Source organism: Zosterops lateralis (assembly GCF_965231275.1).
Source record: "Zosterops lateralis genome assembly, chromosome: 6".
Classification (NCBI taxonomy): domain Eukaryota; kingdom Metazoa; phylum Chordata; class Aves; order Passeriformes; family Zosteropidae; genus Zosterops; species Zosterops lateralis.
In genome coordinates, this window is record NC_139761.1 from 20,626,294 (window position 1) to 20,643,976 (window position 17,683).

General features: G+C 37.3%; 1 protein-coding gene across 8 annotated transcripts in view; it reads right to left on the reverse strand.

Annotated features, from left to right (window-relative positions):
• The window catches only part of NRXN3 (neurexin 3), a gene marked incomplete at both ends in the record, with an annotated part of 894,319 nt that overhangs the window by 110,595 nt on the left and 766,041 nt on the right, over nucleotides 1-17,683 (reverse strand). The window lies entirely within an intron of this gene.

Sequence of the window (17,683 nt, forward strand, 5' to 3'; positions counted from 1 at the left end):
CTCAGAGGATTTGTTTATCCAAATTGGTTAGAAAGCATATGCAATTTGTCTGTGACGTGAGACCTCGAGTGAACTCAGTGCCACAAGTTAAAACATTTTGATCAGACTTTAGATCTGATTGCATATGGACATGGCACAATGTGTCAGTCATGTAAACACAGTTAGTAGTAATTTGATAAACCTTCTTGCATTGGTAAAAGACACATGTTAGGACTAGAAACCCAGTAAACAGAAAAAAAAAAAGATAGGAAGAAAATATAAGAAATGAATGCCAAAAGGATTTGTAGAATTAGTTTAACAAAAACCCAAACACCTAAGAATTGAAAGATAACAGGAAAAAAAGAAGTAAAATTTGAAAAGAGGAAGAACTGTTAATTAAGGATACATAAAGACCTCCATTCAGTTACCAAAGACTTGGGCCCATTGCCAGAATAAAAAAAAAAACCCAACAAAACTTAGAAACCAATTTCAATAAAAGCAGAAATAATTAGCCAAAATGTAAATGCCGGCAATTACAGTTCCATTGTTCCATGTTGATGGATAACAGAATCATCCATTAAAGTGTGCTTTGGTGGAAAGCTCCTATTAGTTGCACAGCACAAAGAGGAACAGGATTCACACAAAGCCTCTGTCCAAATTCCCTAGCTACTGGAAAATTGTACAGCTCAGATGGAACCTCTATAGAAAGGAGCAACTCAGTTTGATGGTGCTAGGAATGACAGTGAACAAGAGCCATCATTCTGCTTTTTCATTTTCTTCAGCTAGAGTCACTTTATGATTAATTCTAATTTTTGCTTCAAGTATTATTTTTACAAAAACTCTTCAGTCAGACTGGCATAAGAGAAGTGCATTTTTCACATGCAACATTGCAATATTGTAGGAAAAGGATTAAGCCCACAATTTACTGAAGTAATGCTACCATAAGCAGAAGTTCAGTAGATCAGTTGTGCTCCAGTATGTGCTTTCAATAAATGTTGGTCCAAGTCAGCAAGTACTCTGCACAATTTGCAGCATTGCCTTTAAAGTCCCACATTCAAATATCCTAATGGGGCTCCATATTTATCTGACTTTCTGAAACAGATGCTGTAATCTTTTTTCAATGTAAAGAGATACCAATGAAAAAAAACCCATAATTAAAAACTAAGTCAGAGAAGTCCAGCCAGTCAAGAGCAGACACTGTCCTACTGCAGGGAATGTGACTGGAGAATCGCATGTGTTCCATCATCCTTAGTGCATAGCTGTTGCTCAGAAATGCTGCCAGGCTCTGTGAGGAGCCTGCTGACCACAGCTGTGCTCTCCAGCAGCATCTTGGAACTGCTGCCTTTCTGCAGCACGTGAGAGGCACTATAGCAACACACCAGATACAGTCCTACAAGGATTCATATGTCCTAATCTTAAGCAGTATTTGTGGAAATCATCATTTATACTGCTGTAAACTCAGCTGTAAGGAAAACAGCAATTTGCATTTGGGTTAGTATCTCCAAGTATAATGATGAACACTTTGGAGCCTTGCTGCTTATTTGGGGAACTAGGTAAAAAAGAAGCAAAAGCATTTAAGAACAACTTTACTGGCCCAATTACTTATTACCTTTTTGAAAAGTCAGATGACATTTTACCTTCCATATAACATATTAATTGTGGGAAACTGCTATTCCCAATTGTAGAAATATCTAATTAAGCACCAGCTGACACACATTATTGCTCCAGTTTCTCTGTGGCACCTCAGATGCCTGCCATATACAATTGGTTACTCAGATAAACTAGAAGGAAAAGATAAAATTGAAAACACTCTCTCAGTCATTTGTCAAGTCATATTTAACAATGTACTGTGGTGACTTGGAGTTGCTCACAGACTTTTAAGTACATTCCCAGCTCTCATAACTCATACCAGCACCACCAAAAAGTCGTTCTGTAATTCTATGAATACATATTCCTAAACAGAAAGTTAGAACCATGTCCAATGCAGGAACCAAGAAAAAACTGATAAAGAATAGCTGAGTTAATATAAACAACAACAACAACGAAAAAACTCTGCCTAAAGCTAAACAGACAGTAATGTTAACAAAACAATGATATTCAATCTGTTTATGAATAATAAACTGAAGACTAATGTAAGCTGAGATCATGCAGATCGGTTGTTTTTCCAGTTTCTTAACCCAAATGACAGCTTCTTTTCCTGCCAGCTCTGTGATTCATTTAAGCCTAGGGGAAGCTTACACTCACAGGACAGGGAAGCAGACCCCTTGGTCCGAGGAGAACAGAAACAAAATTAAATCAACTACAAAACCAATTTATTTTTTAAGATCATTTAGCAAGACATTCAGCTTAGACCTTTTCTCAACACACTAATCCATGACCACCAAAATAGCTAAATCTCATAAATGCAATCATAAAAATTCCACATCTCCTTTAGGATTTCTTTTGATTAATTGCAGGGTGCCTATTGTTTTTGTTCTTGTTGCATTTAAGGACAGAGTACTAGGTTCTGAAAAATCTTCAGGAGGCATTTCAATGGCATTTAAAGACCTCAATTTCTCTCTCAACTCAGACTCGAAATGGGGGTTATTCCCCACTTACAGAGTAAATTCTGAGATAGGACTAGTCCTTAAATAGTGGTTAAATAAGTGTGCTAAATAGGAGTTAAATAAGTGTGCATAGGTATTATAATGCCAAGGGGCAGGCACGCTTTCTATAGCCCCAGAGAAATTCTATAACAGTATTTACAAGCAACAAGAAACTCCGCTATCCTCATCCAGTCTTGGGATGCACATAAGTAACGTTTTACTGGCAATGAGATCTTTCTCAGAAGGAAGAAAGTTCGGAGGAACACTAGAGTCAGCCAGAGGCTGGCATGGAGAGCTTCTTCATCTGTGTGAAAGGCTGACTGTAAAAATGAAAGAAATGTGGTGAATTGAAATTCCTCAGAAATAGGGCATCTGACAAGAACAGGCCAGTAAGACTAAGTTAAAAAAAGGAAGTGGGACAATCAAAAAAGACATGACAATGAAAAATGGGTTTCTTATAGTTCTAGACCTTCAAGAAAGCCAGAAATGACAACTATTCCCCACCACATCTTTAAAAACTTTTTTTTTTTTTTTAAATCAGGTTTAATTTAATTTTATTGTGTTATTATTATGCAGATACATTCAGCAAGGTTAAGACACATATAAAAATTATACCTTTAAAAGAGATGAAAAATTGAAGGGCATTAGAAAATTCAAATAGGTTTATATTGCAACATTAGTCTCTGATCTATTCGTTTTTGGTTTGTTTTTAAATTTTATTTCAGACATAACTAAGAATGCTTTTCAAAAACATGTGCATGAGAATGCGTTCATTCATATACCCAAATACAACAGTGAGCTAAAGAACAACTTTTTCATTGTTAAGTGCTTAGAATAATCATTAAATATAACCAATAGAACCACACAATTACTAAATTAATACTGACTTGGAGTTGTGCTTTAAAAAATAAACACATTTGATATGAGAGCTCAAAAAGGAAATATCATGGTTTGCAACACGAAGTAATGTAAGTTCAGCATGAAGAAAGCTTATTGAATCTCTGACAGCTGAGGCATGGTGTGATTAAAGGCGTTTCTCGTCCATCTTCATACACAGAAATTTTCATTAACAATCCTTTTGTGACCTTAATTCAATTTCTTTCTATAGTTGAATGATACACACATTTAAACAACCCTTTTACATAACAATGTAGATTCTTCTCTTTTTTCCTTTTGAGTCCAGATTCGATTCCAGGCTGCTCTTCAGAATAGAATACACGGGATAGAGTGATTTAAATTTATTTCAGAAAATATTTCTAATCATATAATTTTTCTGCATCAATTTGGGTCTCAAAAGTTGCAGGATATAATTTTTATAGCAAAATTTTGTTGATTAGTTTTGCCACTTGTGATATACTAAATATTTTCGTCCCATAGTTTCTAGTTGCTGAAGTGATTCAAATACCAATAGGAAAGGCTCATTTTAAATAAGTTTCCTTTTTTCCCTTTATCCGCATAATAATTTCCTGTATATCAATCTGACTTAGATCTGTTCAACAACTTAGCTTCTTATAAAGAACTGTGCCTCATAAACACATTATTTTGCCTATTTTTATTCCTATTTAATGTAAAATTCTTAAGCCAACTGTGAAGACTAGGATTAAAAGAAGTCTTTTGCCCCCTTTAGGACTTATATGCACAATTATATACACAATAGAAATTCTACTGCATGCCCTAAGTTTTTCAACAAACTGATAAGCAATCAGGCTTTTATGACCTCAAGGATTTTAATGGTCACATTTCAAAATCTTCTAGATTCTTGAATCTTGGTTAACCTGAATATTCAAAATATTTCAAATACCATGGACATTCCTGAGGACCAAGTATCTGGAGACAACTAAGGCAGAAGTGCTCTATGTTTTTGGGTGGATTTTTTTTTTTTGTCCCTCTTTTTCCAAAGGAAATGTGGAATCCAGTCAAAAAAAAAAGCAAAATAAGAGCCTACTGGTTAAGTATGATCAGCTGGTAGTATTATGTCTTTTTTCTGAAGCCCTTGGTATCCCTACTCCAAAAACTATACTGATAAATAGATCAGGTTCACTTTGAACTTTAGCTCTTAATAATCTTCAATTTGACCAAACTAAAACAGGAAAAAAAATCAAAATAATTTGCTTGTGCTAATGACTACTGGCAGTTCCCAGAGGAATTGCTTTTTATGCAGCGCAACAGTCCAAGGGACACAGTTTGAATTTGCTCATGGGCAAAGCAGAATTTTCTTACAAAACCCTGCAATGGTGGAAGATGTTTTTCTTTTCTGCTGGTGGTTCCTTTAAGAAAACAAACAGCTTCCATTGCATTATTTCTAAACCAAAATGGAATTTTAAGCCAAAAAATGTACAAGAAAAATTGAAGATCTGAAAAATCTTGCTGCTTGGCCTAGAACAATCATAATGATTTACCTCTTAGGTGTGAAAGGGAAAAATTGAAAGATTCCAGCAAGTTGCACTGGGCAGAAAAAGTACTGCTTTTAGGTGGAATATTAATCCATCCTGATGTGTTGTCAAATCTTTGAAGATGCTGAAAAGAATACCAAAAGAAAACACTCATCTGATCTAAATTACTGTCAAAGGCTGTTCTATGAAGCAGAATTTTCTTCATTGCTTCTAAGTCTCTAAAAAGAATGAGACATTTTATCTAATGAGCAGTTATTAAGTGAAAGATGCTACAGTGATACTAATGATTTAAAGAAGCATCTTGAGATCAGTGTTCAAGCTTTAAAATATTTCCACCATTTTCCCCTTATTGTAGATGGAATTTCTTTAGGAAAAAGGCTTGTAAACAGCCAGTGTTTGATAGCTCAGTTCACCCAGCAGTCCTTAATGCCAGCTCCCTTTGAGTTTTTATGGCTGCCCATAATCTCACTAAGATTTACACACACTTAATTGACCTCATCATGGGAGAGAAGTAGCCTGCTACAGCATGAAAAGTGTCTATTTAATGATTAAATGCTCTACTAACAGAAACTGACTCAGTTCAATTCAACCCCAAAACTGTCCTGGGGCTGATGCTGTGTGCCCTGGAAAAAGAGACTTGCATGCATTATGGAGATGCTACCATTTTGCCCTCTGATAAAGGAAACAAAAGTTTCCAAAGTGTGCTTGTGATTGTGCTTGTGAGCCTCTTTAACCACTTCTGTTGTCAAGCAGCTGCACTTAAAAGCTTACAGTATACTGAACTGCCCCATTTTCGTATTTCCTTATGTACATTTTTTTGTTTTAAATACTACAAAGTACAACCACTATTTGTTCATAGCTTGTATTCAATTAGAAAACTGTCGCAAGTCTATTAGTAAAGGATTAGAATCTATTTTTTAAGACTAGACCTTCCTCCATCAGAAAGAAATAACACTTACAATCAAGTTTTAACATCAGGTCTGTTTATGTATAGATGTTTATTTTGTTGTGTTACATATTGTGGTTTACGCTATATAACATAGTGAATGGTTGCACTAAAATCCAAACATGTAAAAAATCTTTACGTGCAGTGGCTTTAGAAAACATCTGAAAAAAGCCCAAACCTGAAACCACACATGTGGCTTATACAAAAATTAAACAGGATGGCCATGCTAAACAAAATAATTATAAGGAAGATGATCTGGAATCTTTCTATCACAAGCTGTCCCTCCAAAAATTCTTGTAAAGCTTCTTTTTTTTTTTTTTTGTATAACAGGAGCGCTGTAGAAAATTAATTCAGATTTGGGATTTTATTTCATTTGCGTGAATTGAAAAGTAGACAAGTCTTAACCTTGTTCAGCTTTGCTTCAGTTCTTGGATATTATATTTTTCCTCTGTCTTCACCATTCAATAAAGTTGCATCTTTTGCTATTGAATTCTCCTTTTATTTCTTGTCCTCATTTTCCCCTTAGTCCTGGATGCCCTTGACTTTATCTTCAATTCCCTCTGATCACATTGTTTGCTGGGAGCAACACCTTTTATTCTGTTCATCTCACTGTGGACTGGAGTTAAAAGCTGACCTTCACACTGCAACCGTCCTCAGCTCACTGCCCTCATGACAAGAGACAACAAGGTCTTGGTAATGTAAGTACTAAAAATATGAGAAAGAATTAGCAAGCAAGACTCTGACAGTAAAAGTTATTCAGGCAACTGGAGCTGTGCCTGTCTCCAGTGCCTCAACCCAAAGCTTTACAATGCCATCACTCCCTATTTTATCTGATCATTTTTACTCTAAAAAACTTAGGGTTCTAATTCAAAGTAAAGCACCATTCAGGCCAAAATCATTGGGAAATTCAGAAGAAAACTAGGAGATAGGAGTTTAAATGTCTGTGCAGGAGGTACAGCTAACATAGACCACAATGACACTAATAAGACTAAGAAAGACTTGAAGAAGTCACCTAATTCAATGCTCTGCCCCAGGACAAAACCTTACAGTATACTGTAACATTTCAACCAGTAACATTTCGACCTTCCTTAGATTAGTCATTCTATCCTGTTTTGGATGACTGAGAAAATAAGTGCCTTACCCTTGATAATCTAACAGAGAAGCACAACAGGAGCAAAATGAAAGAAAACTCAGACTAAAAAAGGTGGAAGAAGGTTAATCAAACCTTTTCAAGCACGCAGAAAAAATATTGTGACAAATATGACTCAAGTCCTGTTTTATATGTGCACATTATGCTGAATCACTGCAGCCCCGTGGAAGCTGAGGCCATGGGCATGAAATAAAAGCAGTCTGCTTTAGTTCTCATTTGAGCTAGGCTAGAAAACTTAACTAGTGTACAGTACAGAGAAAGCAGTTACCACTTCAATCTCTATAAAAATATGAAACTATTTGGGTGTCTACATTACTAAATGTTTCAAATGTTTTGTAAGGAATGTGTAAATTACTGTGTATTTTTCACTGACCAGATCCAAATTGAGCCCCATGTCAGGCAGCCAAGGCTGAAGCGTCTATTAAAGAAAAACTGAAACTACATATTGATCTCTCCATTTTAAGCAAGAAAAAACCCCTTCATTTTGCAGGAAGAAATCAGAGATTGGAATAAAATCCACTGCTATTGTCCCCACATCCCACTTTTTTGATTCCCTTGTGAAAGGTCAGGATGTGATTTATATTACCCAGTGGGAACAAGCTGCAATAATCAAATACCAAGAACACTTTATATGTATTGATACTTTAAATCCTATTAACTCCCATTTATCTAAAGCTTGTTTATCTGTTCTGTGCATTAGGCAAAGTCAGGACTTGAGAAACAGAGAAACACTGAATCTAATTTACATATTTGGGGTTAGACATTGGAGCCACATCAGTGCAGCTGTTTTGCTTCCAGGAGCAATATGAGACTGAAAACAGCACAGATGCCTTTGTAGGGTGCATGATCTAAGGTAAGAAAACTTGTGGCTTTATACCTTCTTTTTGAAGGGTCAATGGCTCACTACCACAACCTTGCAAACAAGAGCAGCTCATCCAGCAGATCTGCACTCTCTGCCTTGGTGCTGGTAGGTATGGAGCTGGATTTGCTCCACTAGAAACCTTCAGATGTTTCTGAATCTCATTTCCCTGTGCACGTATTATTAGGGAGATAATATTGGGAGTTAAATGTACAAATAGAGAGAGCATGTGCAGTCCTTTCCCATTAACACAGTGCTACTGTAGAAAAGCTGCTCAGTCAGTAACAATAATGAGAGTAACACCTATAAGGCCCTTAGTAAAATGTCACTGATGAGGATGGAAAAACTAACCAGTCACAAATAACCAAATGGCAAAAACTCTATGGAAGGGGCAAGTTCTCTAGGGTCAGTGCCAGGAAATAATTAAAAGCATGTAAGAAACTGATGAAAGAAGAAATTTATTAAGAAGCACTTCCTATCAAGATTGCATATTAGACAGTGCTACAGTATCCTCAGGGAAATTCCTGAATTATTTAAAATTTTACTTGAAAAAGCGGTGGGGAATATCAGTTTATTACAGAATGGAATAAATGAGAGCAAGCAGGCCTTTCCCATTTCTAATTGCTACAAATCATGAAATCAATTCTTCTGTTTGCATCAGTTTAGATAAAGGAAAAGAGAATTCCAGGATTCTGCAGTAACCCAGTAAGTCTTCTCAAAAACAGATGCCATTTACGAAGTTGTGCCATGACCAAGAGCACCAGGTACTCATTAAGTAGCAAAGATGTAAATTCATAGACCCAGAAAGACTCCCATGTTCAGTGAATTGTAGAATATTTTCTATTTAAGTCACTGGAGATAAGGTAAATTGGAGCTTTATCCCCTGTTTACTGATGGGAAAAACTGAGCTGCAGAGTGGTAAAAGCATTACCCAAGATCACAGAGAAAGGCATCTCTAAACACAAGGCTGGGATTCGTGAACTTCTGGCCCCAGTTCCATGACTGACCCCTTTCATTTCTGACCATCCTTTCACACAGTTGCTCTATTTCAGATTGCAACACTGGATTTTAATGACTTCATGCTTTCCAGTGCCTTTAGCGAGCAGGGAGAAGGCTGATGCAGACACATAAACCCCTTCTGTCACTGCATGTCAGCACATCAACCTGGGATTACAGCTGGCACTGTTCTTTCTGCAGGCAATGTGATCAGAAAAGCACAAAGTTGTTCAAGCCTGTGATCCCTCAGGACAGATGTTTGTTTGCTCATTCTTACTGTGCACACATGTGTGTCTGTGAGAGAGACAGGGACAGAAGGAGAGTTAGGGAGAGAGAGAGAGAAGAAATAAAACATAAAAACTCTGTTTGACTGGGAGAACTGAAATAGGACTAACCCAGGAGAGAAATGTAAATATATTAATGTCTGGGAATTCAATGCACTGTGCTGTGCAGCAGGATTCTATTTAGCCTGAGTCTCCATCTGAGAAATATTTCTCCATCCTTCTCTACACTACATATGTAGTATACATGTATACATGTATACAGCTACATTTGATGTACCATCAAATGGCTGAAGCAATAGCAATTGGTTGGATGGGACTTTGAGCAATGTGGTCTAGTAGGTGTCCCTGCCCATGGCAGGGGGTTTGGAATTAGATGATCTTAAAGGTCCCTTCCAAGCCAAGCCCTTCTGTGGCTCTAATTAATCTTATGCCAGCAAAGGAGAAATTTACCAGAAATCATTGTTGTTTATGCTTGGTACTGGGACCTCATACAACCATGGAGCAATGGACACAAACAGATGAGAACAGCTCAGAACATCTGAGGATTCAGTCAGGATACACATGCCTGTGTGAACAGCTGTATACTTTGGCATGGAATTGTTGGGAAGACCATGCTATCAGGATATACCTATAGCTCTTAGCATGTAATTACTATTCATGGAAAATGGCTGGATGTCAAAGAAATACAGGGAAAAGCATATGGATTGTATCTGTTTTGCACCATAGTATCTCAGGGACTGGGACTCAAAGGCCTGTGGTAAGTATATGAATTCAATGCCAACACTTAGGGATATTCCTCAGTCCAGGGGTTCTTAAATCAGATATCAGGTGAGAACAACTAGGCAGAAAGATGCACCAGTGCCTATGGATACTGTATCTTGGAATATTTTAAGTGATCATTCTGACATAGAGCAAATCTAGGGCTGGGAAATCATAAAGCTCATCTCTTCATGAGTTCCAGTTTATGCCATACTATGATTGTCAAAGGTTAATACAACTTTTCCTAGGCATTCACTCTGTTGGAAGAATTTATCTTACAAAGAACCTTAGTCAATAGAACTAAGCTAAGAGGAAAGAACTGAGATTTGAGAATCAATACCATCAATGGAAAAAGAATCAGAGAAATAGAGAAAAATTACAGATGCCACTAAACTACTAGGGTTTGGTTTGTTATGGTGTAAATTCAGCTAAACAATGGGGTAACACTGAAGCAGAATAACTTGTCCAGCTGCAGAAGAAGTGGAAATATTTCCACACAATCATGTCTTCCTGAATAAATTAATGAGGGGAAAAAAAACCAACCATTTGCTTTCCAACTGAGAAGTACAAATGTAATTACTGTAGCTATGATACAAACACATACAGCTTATTTGACTTAATATTTCAGATCACAAACTAAATGCAAAAATAGGGCAATTTTTTAGAAGGACATCTTTTGGGGCCTATTTTTGTTGTTGCCATGGTGGGTTAGTGTAATTCTCTGGAGCATCAGACACTTGACAGGTCTCAGACTCAATAAGCTTGATTAGATGAACAATCAGGCTCTAGGAAGACAGAAGAGAATCTGAAATCCAGGACCATCAAAAAGAAGTGTAATTTTGACCATTAAAGCAAATTTTCTTCTAAAGTATTTGGTATTCATCTGTAGATTTGACATATTGGACATCTAGTCTGATTCAGGAAGACGTAAGAGTGCTGCTACACTAATTCAGCTAACAGCTGAATATATAATACATATCTCTGGTTTTGTAGACAGCACCAAAAAAAAAAAAATTCCTCAAACTGTCAGTACTTTCTGGTAATATTTTCTTTACCTAGTCTAAAAACAAGATAAACTATTTTGCCTAAATTTAAACTAGTATTGCCTCTGTGGCATGTATTTGGATGTTAGAATAACCTTTTATGTGATTGTTATGTAGAAGTAATAAAGACTGCCACAGAAGAATACTTCTTATTCCTCTCCCCTCTCACAGATGTCAAGGATTATTGGCGGGATCTTGGGTGGGAATTAGATGGTCATGGCATGAAGATACTTTTCGGTGTTTTCTTCCTTCCTTGGGTAAACTCCTTCTTTCAACCCCTCTTTTTTTAGAAATAATATTTTTTTTTTTTTTTAATTGCTGTTAAATCCTATAGTGCTGTTCATTCTGCTTCATTACCTTACATGTCTTCATAAAGACCCATGCATTTCCCTCTTGAGGCCAAGCAGACAAATTCCAGTGCTTAACAGACTGCCACTGGCTTGAGGTACTTGGTGAAGTTAAAACTACAGCTCTTCAAACTGAAGAGCTTGTGCGTCGCAAGAGCTCAAATCAGTTTCAAAAACAAAACAGGAGCAATGGATACTGAAAGCCACAATATAACCACTTTTTGTTTGTTTGTTTTCCATATTTTCTCTCTTCTGTCCTCAAAAGTAGAATTTGGAAGACAAAAAATCTCTACAACACTTCCATGAAACTCTGAGGATGGGGCAAGTCAGAAATAAACCACAGCTTCATTTTTTTTTTTTTCTGTGGGAAAGCAAAACTCAAAGTACACAGCAGTTAAACTCTAAGTATAGTGGCAACATTTATGTAACTTTTGTATCATGTCAGATCCTATCCCATCACCCAGTATGGAAACACATGCATTAAAATAAGTATTTTTGCACAAATTCCAAAGTATGTTTGTTTGTTGATGACTTCATTTATGGAGGTTTGTATGTCAGTGGATGCAGGGGAACAAAACTTGAGTGTTCATATCAGGTAGCCATATTTATCAGTTTTCCAATCCTACAAATATATTATAGATGCTATGGCCCTGCAGTGACAAGCTACAATCAACTCTTGATTTCATCAACTTGTCACGCTTTAATCATCCCTCTTGGCAGATCTTTCAACATATGTCACAGTACTGCCTTCAAAATGTGCTTCTCCAATTCTGTTTTATTAACCCTGTCTTTTTCTATGTTTTAGGCTCATTATGAAATGCAGTAAATCTGTCAAAGGCACTTTATATGCTGTCTCCAATTCATGCTGATAGAAAGCATCTGAGAGCTCATTTAAGTTCCACAAAATGAGTACAATATGAAAAATCAAAATCCACAAAAAAGTATGTGACAAGAACCTTGGTGACAACATTCAGACTACAGGGCTAATCAAAAATCAGTTTCTTGTTCCATACTCATTGCCCACTCAGAAAGACATTTGGACAGGAAAATAAGACCACACTGGGATCTGGTAGCACCAAGAAAAAAAATCCCTTCAGCATGCAGATCAAGCAACACATCTTACTAATGATTCCAAGTCATCCAGCACAATATCCATGTGCCTTTTCATGGAGACAACTGGATTCAGCCAAATTTCTAACTGTTACCTTGGTTTCAGAAGGAACGTTTCAGAAGTGAAAAGGAGATCATAACACCCTCATCTGAGGGAAGGAAGAGATTGCTACAAGGGCACAAGAAAGCAGAAGCCTAAGTTTTTGCAGGGAGTTGAAGGGTGGAAAGAAGAGGAAATGACATTCCAAAAATCATTCTGGAAGACACAGAGTGAATTTGGGGGAGGAGGACCCAGGCTCCACAAAGCACAGAGAACTAGTGATTTTCTCTAAGAAGGCTCCATTACTGACCATTTGTAAATCACTGAAGTGGTACAATATGAGCCATGTAGAGGTACAGGGCTAAGTACAAACTTAGAAAGACAGAACTTGTTGCAATAACTCAGAAATATCAGATAGATCTGCTTTGGGTTTGCCTTGTTTATTTCACAATCAGCATTGGACTGAGCTGAGCGCACAACAAGTAATAATCACAACATTGCACATTATTTACAATATCAGTGCACATGTCAGCTGGAGAAAGGATATGTAATCCTTTCCTAATTTCCCCAGTGATGCTACTATTAGACCATCTAAATTTATTTTCTTTTTCTTGGCTAATGCACTATAAATTAAATAAAGCAAAGTTGGAAAAGGTAGTATCCCATTAATAATAGTTAAAAATAAACAAGCTTTCAGAAACATAAGATGAAAAAAAAATACAGAAAGAAAAAACTATAATGTTACTGATTTTAAAAAAACCAAACTATCAAGAAGAACTTATATATCCAGAAATAAGGCTGCTTTTTTCAACTGTATTGGGCTGACTCATAAAAGCTATTAACCTTCAGTAATTCTGCCTTTTTAAGTGAAGAATGATACAGATACCAGAAACTATTTCTCCACAACTAAGGCAATCTTATTTCCTAGGCTGGTCAGCAGGTAGCAAAACAGAGCACAGAGAAGTCAGCTCAGTCCTCTGCTTGTTTTGGGAAATCTGCTGTCTCCCCCTGTTCAGCAATAAAGCCAGTGAGATGAACTCCAGCACGCACAAAGAATCTGGATACAATCTCTTGAGACCTTCTGTTTCAAGGACAAGATAGGGATAATATATAAAAATCAGCAGTCACGGGTGGGAGGCTGTCCTGTATGCTTTACATCAAGCAAATCCTTGCTAAATTTTGTCTTTAACAACTACAACAACCACTGCATTATCTGAGGAAATTCCTCATCATAACAAGCTCTTGTGTGTTTTGTGTAATTCCTCTACAAATAACCTTGAGCCTTCTGTATGTCCTCTTAATATCTCAGGAGAGGATCTCACTTTCCACTCCTCTCTTCCTCTCCTGCCTGCCTCCCCCAACCCCCCCTCCTCAATTATCTCTTGCTGTCTTCTGGGTGGTTATGTTTAATCTCAGGATTAGGCAGAAGCCTGCAGTTTGCTTTGAACAGCTTATCAGCTTCCAAGAGACATTTACAGGGAGAGAAAGACTCCAGTTTTGATAGCAGTAATTGTATTTAGCTTGTAAGATACAAGGCTATTTATCTCATGGCTGGGAAATCACAGAGGGAGAGAAAGAAAATGTTGTTGATAAAAAAACTAAATAAAGGAGGACAGAAGAGAGAGAAGAGAGAGAAGAGAGAGAAGAGAGAGAAGAGAGAGAAGAGAGAGAAGAGAGAGAAGAGAGAGAAGAGAGAGAAGAGAGAGAAGAGAGAGAAGAGAGAGAAGAGAGAACTTCTGAGAGTCCCTTCAGTAGAGGGATGAGGTGGGAAATGGACTTAATTGAACAAAAAGATCATGCCAGGTATGGAAGGAAACTGAAAATAACAAGGGAAAGGTAATAAAGGCCTTGAATAGGACAAGCAATTACCTGTTTCAAAACAAACTATGAAATCTTGTTCAATAGTCACAGTTGTGTAAAACTCATGGAATTTTATTTGTAGAGATGAGTAGAACCATTTTTAGAGTAATACTGAGAAGCAACACTGCATTTAAAGATAGTGGATCTGTGGACATCCACATCTCTAGAAATTTAATCTGTTTTTTTGTTTTTCACTGAAACTTACAATAGTACCCATCATGGATTGTGGGGTGCCATGCAACCCTTACTACTTAAACCAACTTCAGGTTCCTCCCTTGAAATGCTCTTTCCATTCCACATCTGCAGCATTCAGTCAGTATTCAGTCTGCTCTTGCCAAAACAGCTTCATGCTTCATTTTTCCCATCTCAAAATTCCTACAAAATCTCTGATGCTGGCTTAAGTTCTCCTACTGTATGACTCCAGTTTTAAAGCATCTACAATAGGTTTGAGTGGGTATTTATGAAGAAAAAGAAAATTAGGATCTAGATATTTTGAATTTTTTGAATCTTATAATACCATATCCAGTATTATAATTTGGTACAATCAAACAAGCATGCAAGCAGGGATGAGTTAGCATCATCTCACTGAGAAACATTCAGCAAAAGTATCAAATGGGTAATGGCAATACAAATAATGCCAGATTCCTATTATTCCAGTACTTTTAATCTTAGAATATTTTTCCTAAAGGAAGAGTAAGATGGAGCCAAGCCTTCAATCTTATCAAGACAAACACAAATACTTCAGGCTCTTTCCACCACCATAATTAATTCTCTAATTAAAACAGGTGAGATGAAAAAGACATCTACTTTTCCTATGTTATAGAAATGTAGTATATAATTTCAGCTGTTCCAAAACATGTCTCAAAATCCTGAAATTTTCTTAAAGATGAGAGATCATAAAGTTAAAGAAGAAATTAGAAAAACTGACAGTCATTAGATTCTTCCTATAGCCTTTGTTGCATCACCTTACACTTAAATGTAAAACTATAACCTCTGCCTGACATTCTCTTTTTTTTTTTTTTTTTTTTGTGAGCACATAGTTTAGACTAGACTAGAATATTTGGAAAATAGCTACAATGATTATCTAGCTTAATCAGGACTGGCCAAAAGTCAAAGCATGTTCTTAAAGGCATTGTCCAAATGCCTCTTAAATACTTATGGGCATGAGACCTGCTGACAATCTCTCTAGAAAAATGGTTCTTTGTGTTTGACTAATCTGCCAGTAAAGTAATGCTTCCTAAGATCTATTGTGAACCTCCTCTAGCACACCTTTGAAACATTCTTACATGTCCCATCACTAAGTACCATGGAAAAACAGCTCAGGACCAGTCTCTGCTCCCACTCCTCAGAAAGCTGTAAAGAGCAATGTCAGCCCTAGCCTGCTTTTCTCCAAACTCAACAACCCCAAAGTCCTTATCCACTTTCCATAGGACATGCCTTCCAGCCCTGTCACCAGCTTTGCTGCAGTTCTCTGGACATTTTCATAGATGCTCACATCCTTCTCAAATTGTGGGGCACTACTGTGAGGTCTCACTGAAGTGAGACCACACCAATGCTGAATAGAGCAGGACAACCACTTTTTGCCTGGCTGTTTGTGCTGGTTTTTATGCTCCCCAGGACATGGTTTGCTGTTTTCACTGACAGGGCCCACAGATGACTCACACTGAGCTGCTGCCTACCATAAGAAACAACCTTTCTTCAGGGCTGATCTCTAGCCACTCCTCTCCTAATTCATAAAAATGCCTGGTGTTACTCTACCCCAGGGGCACATTCCAGAATTTGTTCTTGCTTAATTTTATCCCTAATTAATCATAGTCCAATGCTCCCATCCAGCTAGAATCCCCTGCAAGGCCTCTTTTCCCTTGAGGGTGTCAACAGCACCTCCCAGTTTAGTCTCCTTAGCAAACTTCTTACATCCACTACCTTCCCTTCATCCATGAGATAGAAGACCTTACCACAGAAGAATGAATATACAGAACTGTCCCCAGAATTGAACCCTGAGGAACAGCTCTGGTGACCAGCTGCCAGGCAGATGTAGCCCCATCCACCACAGCCCTTTGAGCTCTGACATTCAGCCAGTTCCTAACCACAGCTGGGCAACTTGTCTGGAATGGTGCTATGGGGGATGGTATCAAAAGCATTACTAAAATTCAGGAACCCACCACCTTCCTTTCACCCATGAGGCCCATGACCTTACAATAGAAAGACAACAAATTAGTTAAATGGAACATTCCCTGTGTGAACCCATGCTGAGTGTGCTTTATGACTGTATTAGTCTTTAAACGCCTTTAAACAGCATCCAGTATCATCTTCATAATTTTTCCAGGATCTGAGTTTACACTAACAGGTCTGTAGCTCCCTGTATCTTTTCTCACACCCTTCTTATAGACTGGAATAGCAATGGCTAGGTTCCAGTCAGCAGGGACCTCCCCAGACACCAAGACCCTTGTTACATAACTGAGGGGGTCCTGCTGCTAGCATCCTTCAGTATTCCTTCAGTTAGCTAGAAAAATTATTGAAAGAAGCAAGTAAGAACTCAGTCAGTTTTCTTCCCTATCTTACATAAAGTGTGTGGCACTGATCAAGCTACTTCAGATCTTTCCAACAAGCAAATGAAGAAAAACCTTTAGGAAGGCAAGGTTGTTGCTTTTTGCATTTTAGATAGGTAGGAGGATCTAAACCACTATCATTTTGACCTGTTTCTAGAAAGCTTTTTTTTGACAAAAACTTTGTCTCACATAGACTAACAAAGATGTAGTTCAATCTGGATTGCTTTCAAATGAAATTGAAAAAAGTACATATGTCCAACAGTTCAAGAATATTCAATCCTTGGAACTGGAGCTACTCTGAAAATCCCAGTACAGATATCAGGGTCCCAGAATAAACTTTTTGTTTTATAGGTATGCAGTTATCTGGCCACACTAGCTGCCAGAGCAGTCAGTTCTGCTGCCAAGAGGCAACTGTCCAGCTTTTCCAGAAATACAACTTCCTCTCAGAAATGTACTTCAGAGACTGAATGAAATAGGGGGTATAGAGGATGATTTTTTTTTTTCTTTTATCCATAGCAAAACCCCTGCAGAATAATGTAATTTAAAAAGGCAAAGACTACTAGAAGAAGACAGAGATAACTCAAGAATGATAAAGGGGAAAATATAAAATATGTACTGTATAGATGAAATAACGAATCCTGAAATAATCCAGTTTAACACTGTCTTGTTTCTTGTTTCTAAAATGCAATAAAAAAATCCAGGCTACACTTGTCTTGCTAGATCATGCATTTCTTTAAATGATAGCTCCTTCCTACCTGTTGCCTTCTTTCCTTTAATCTACTC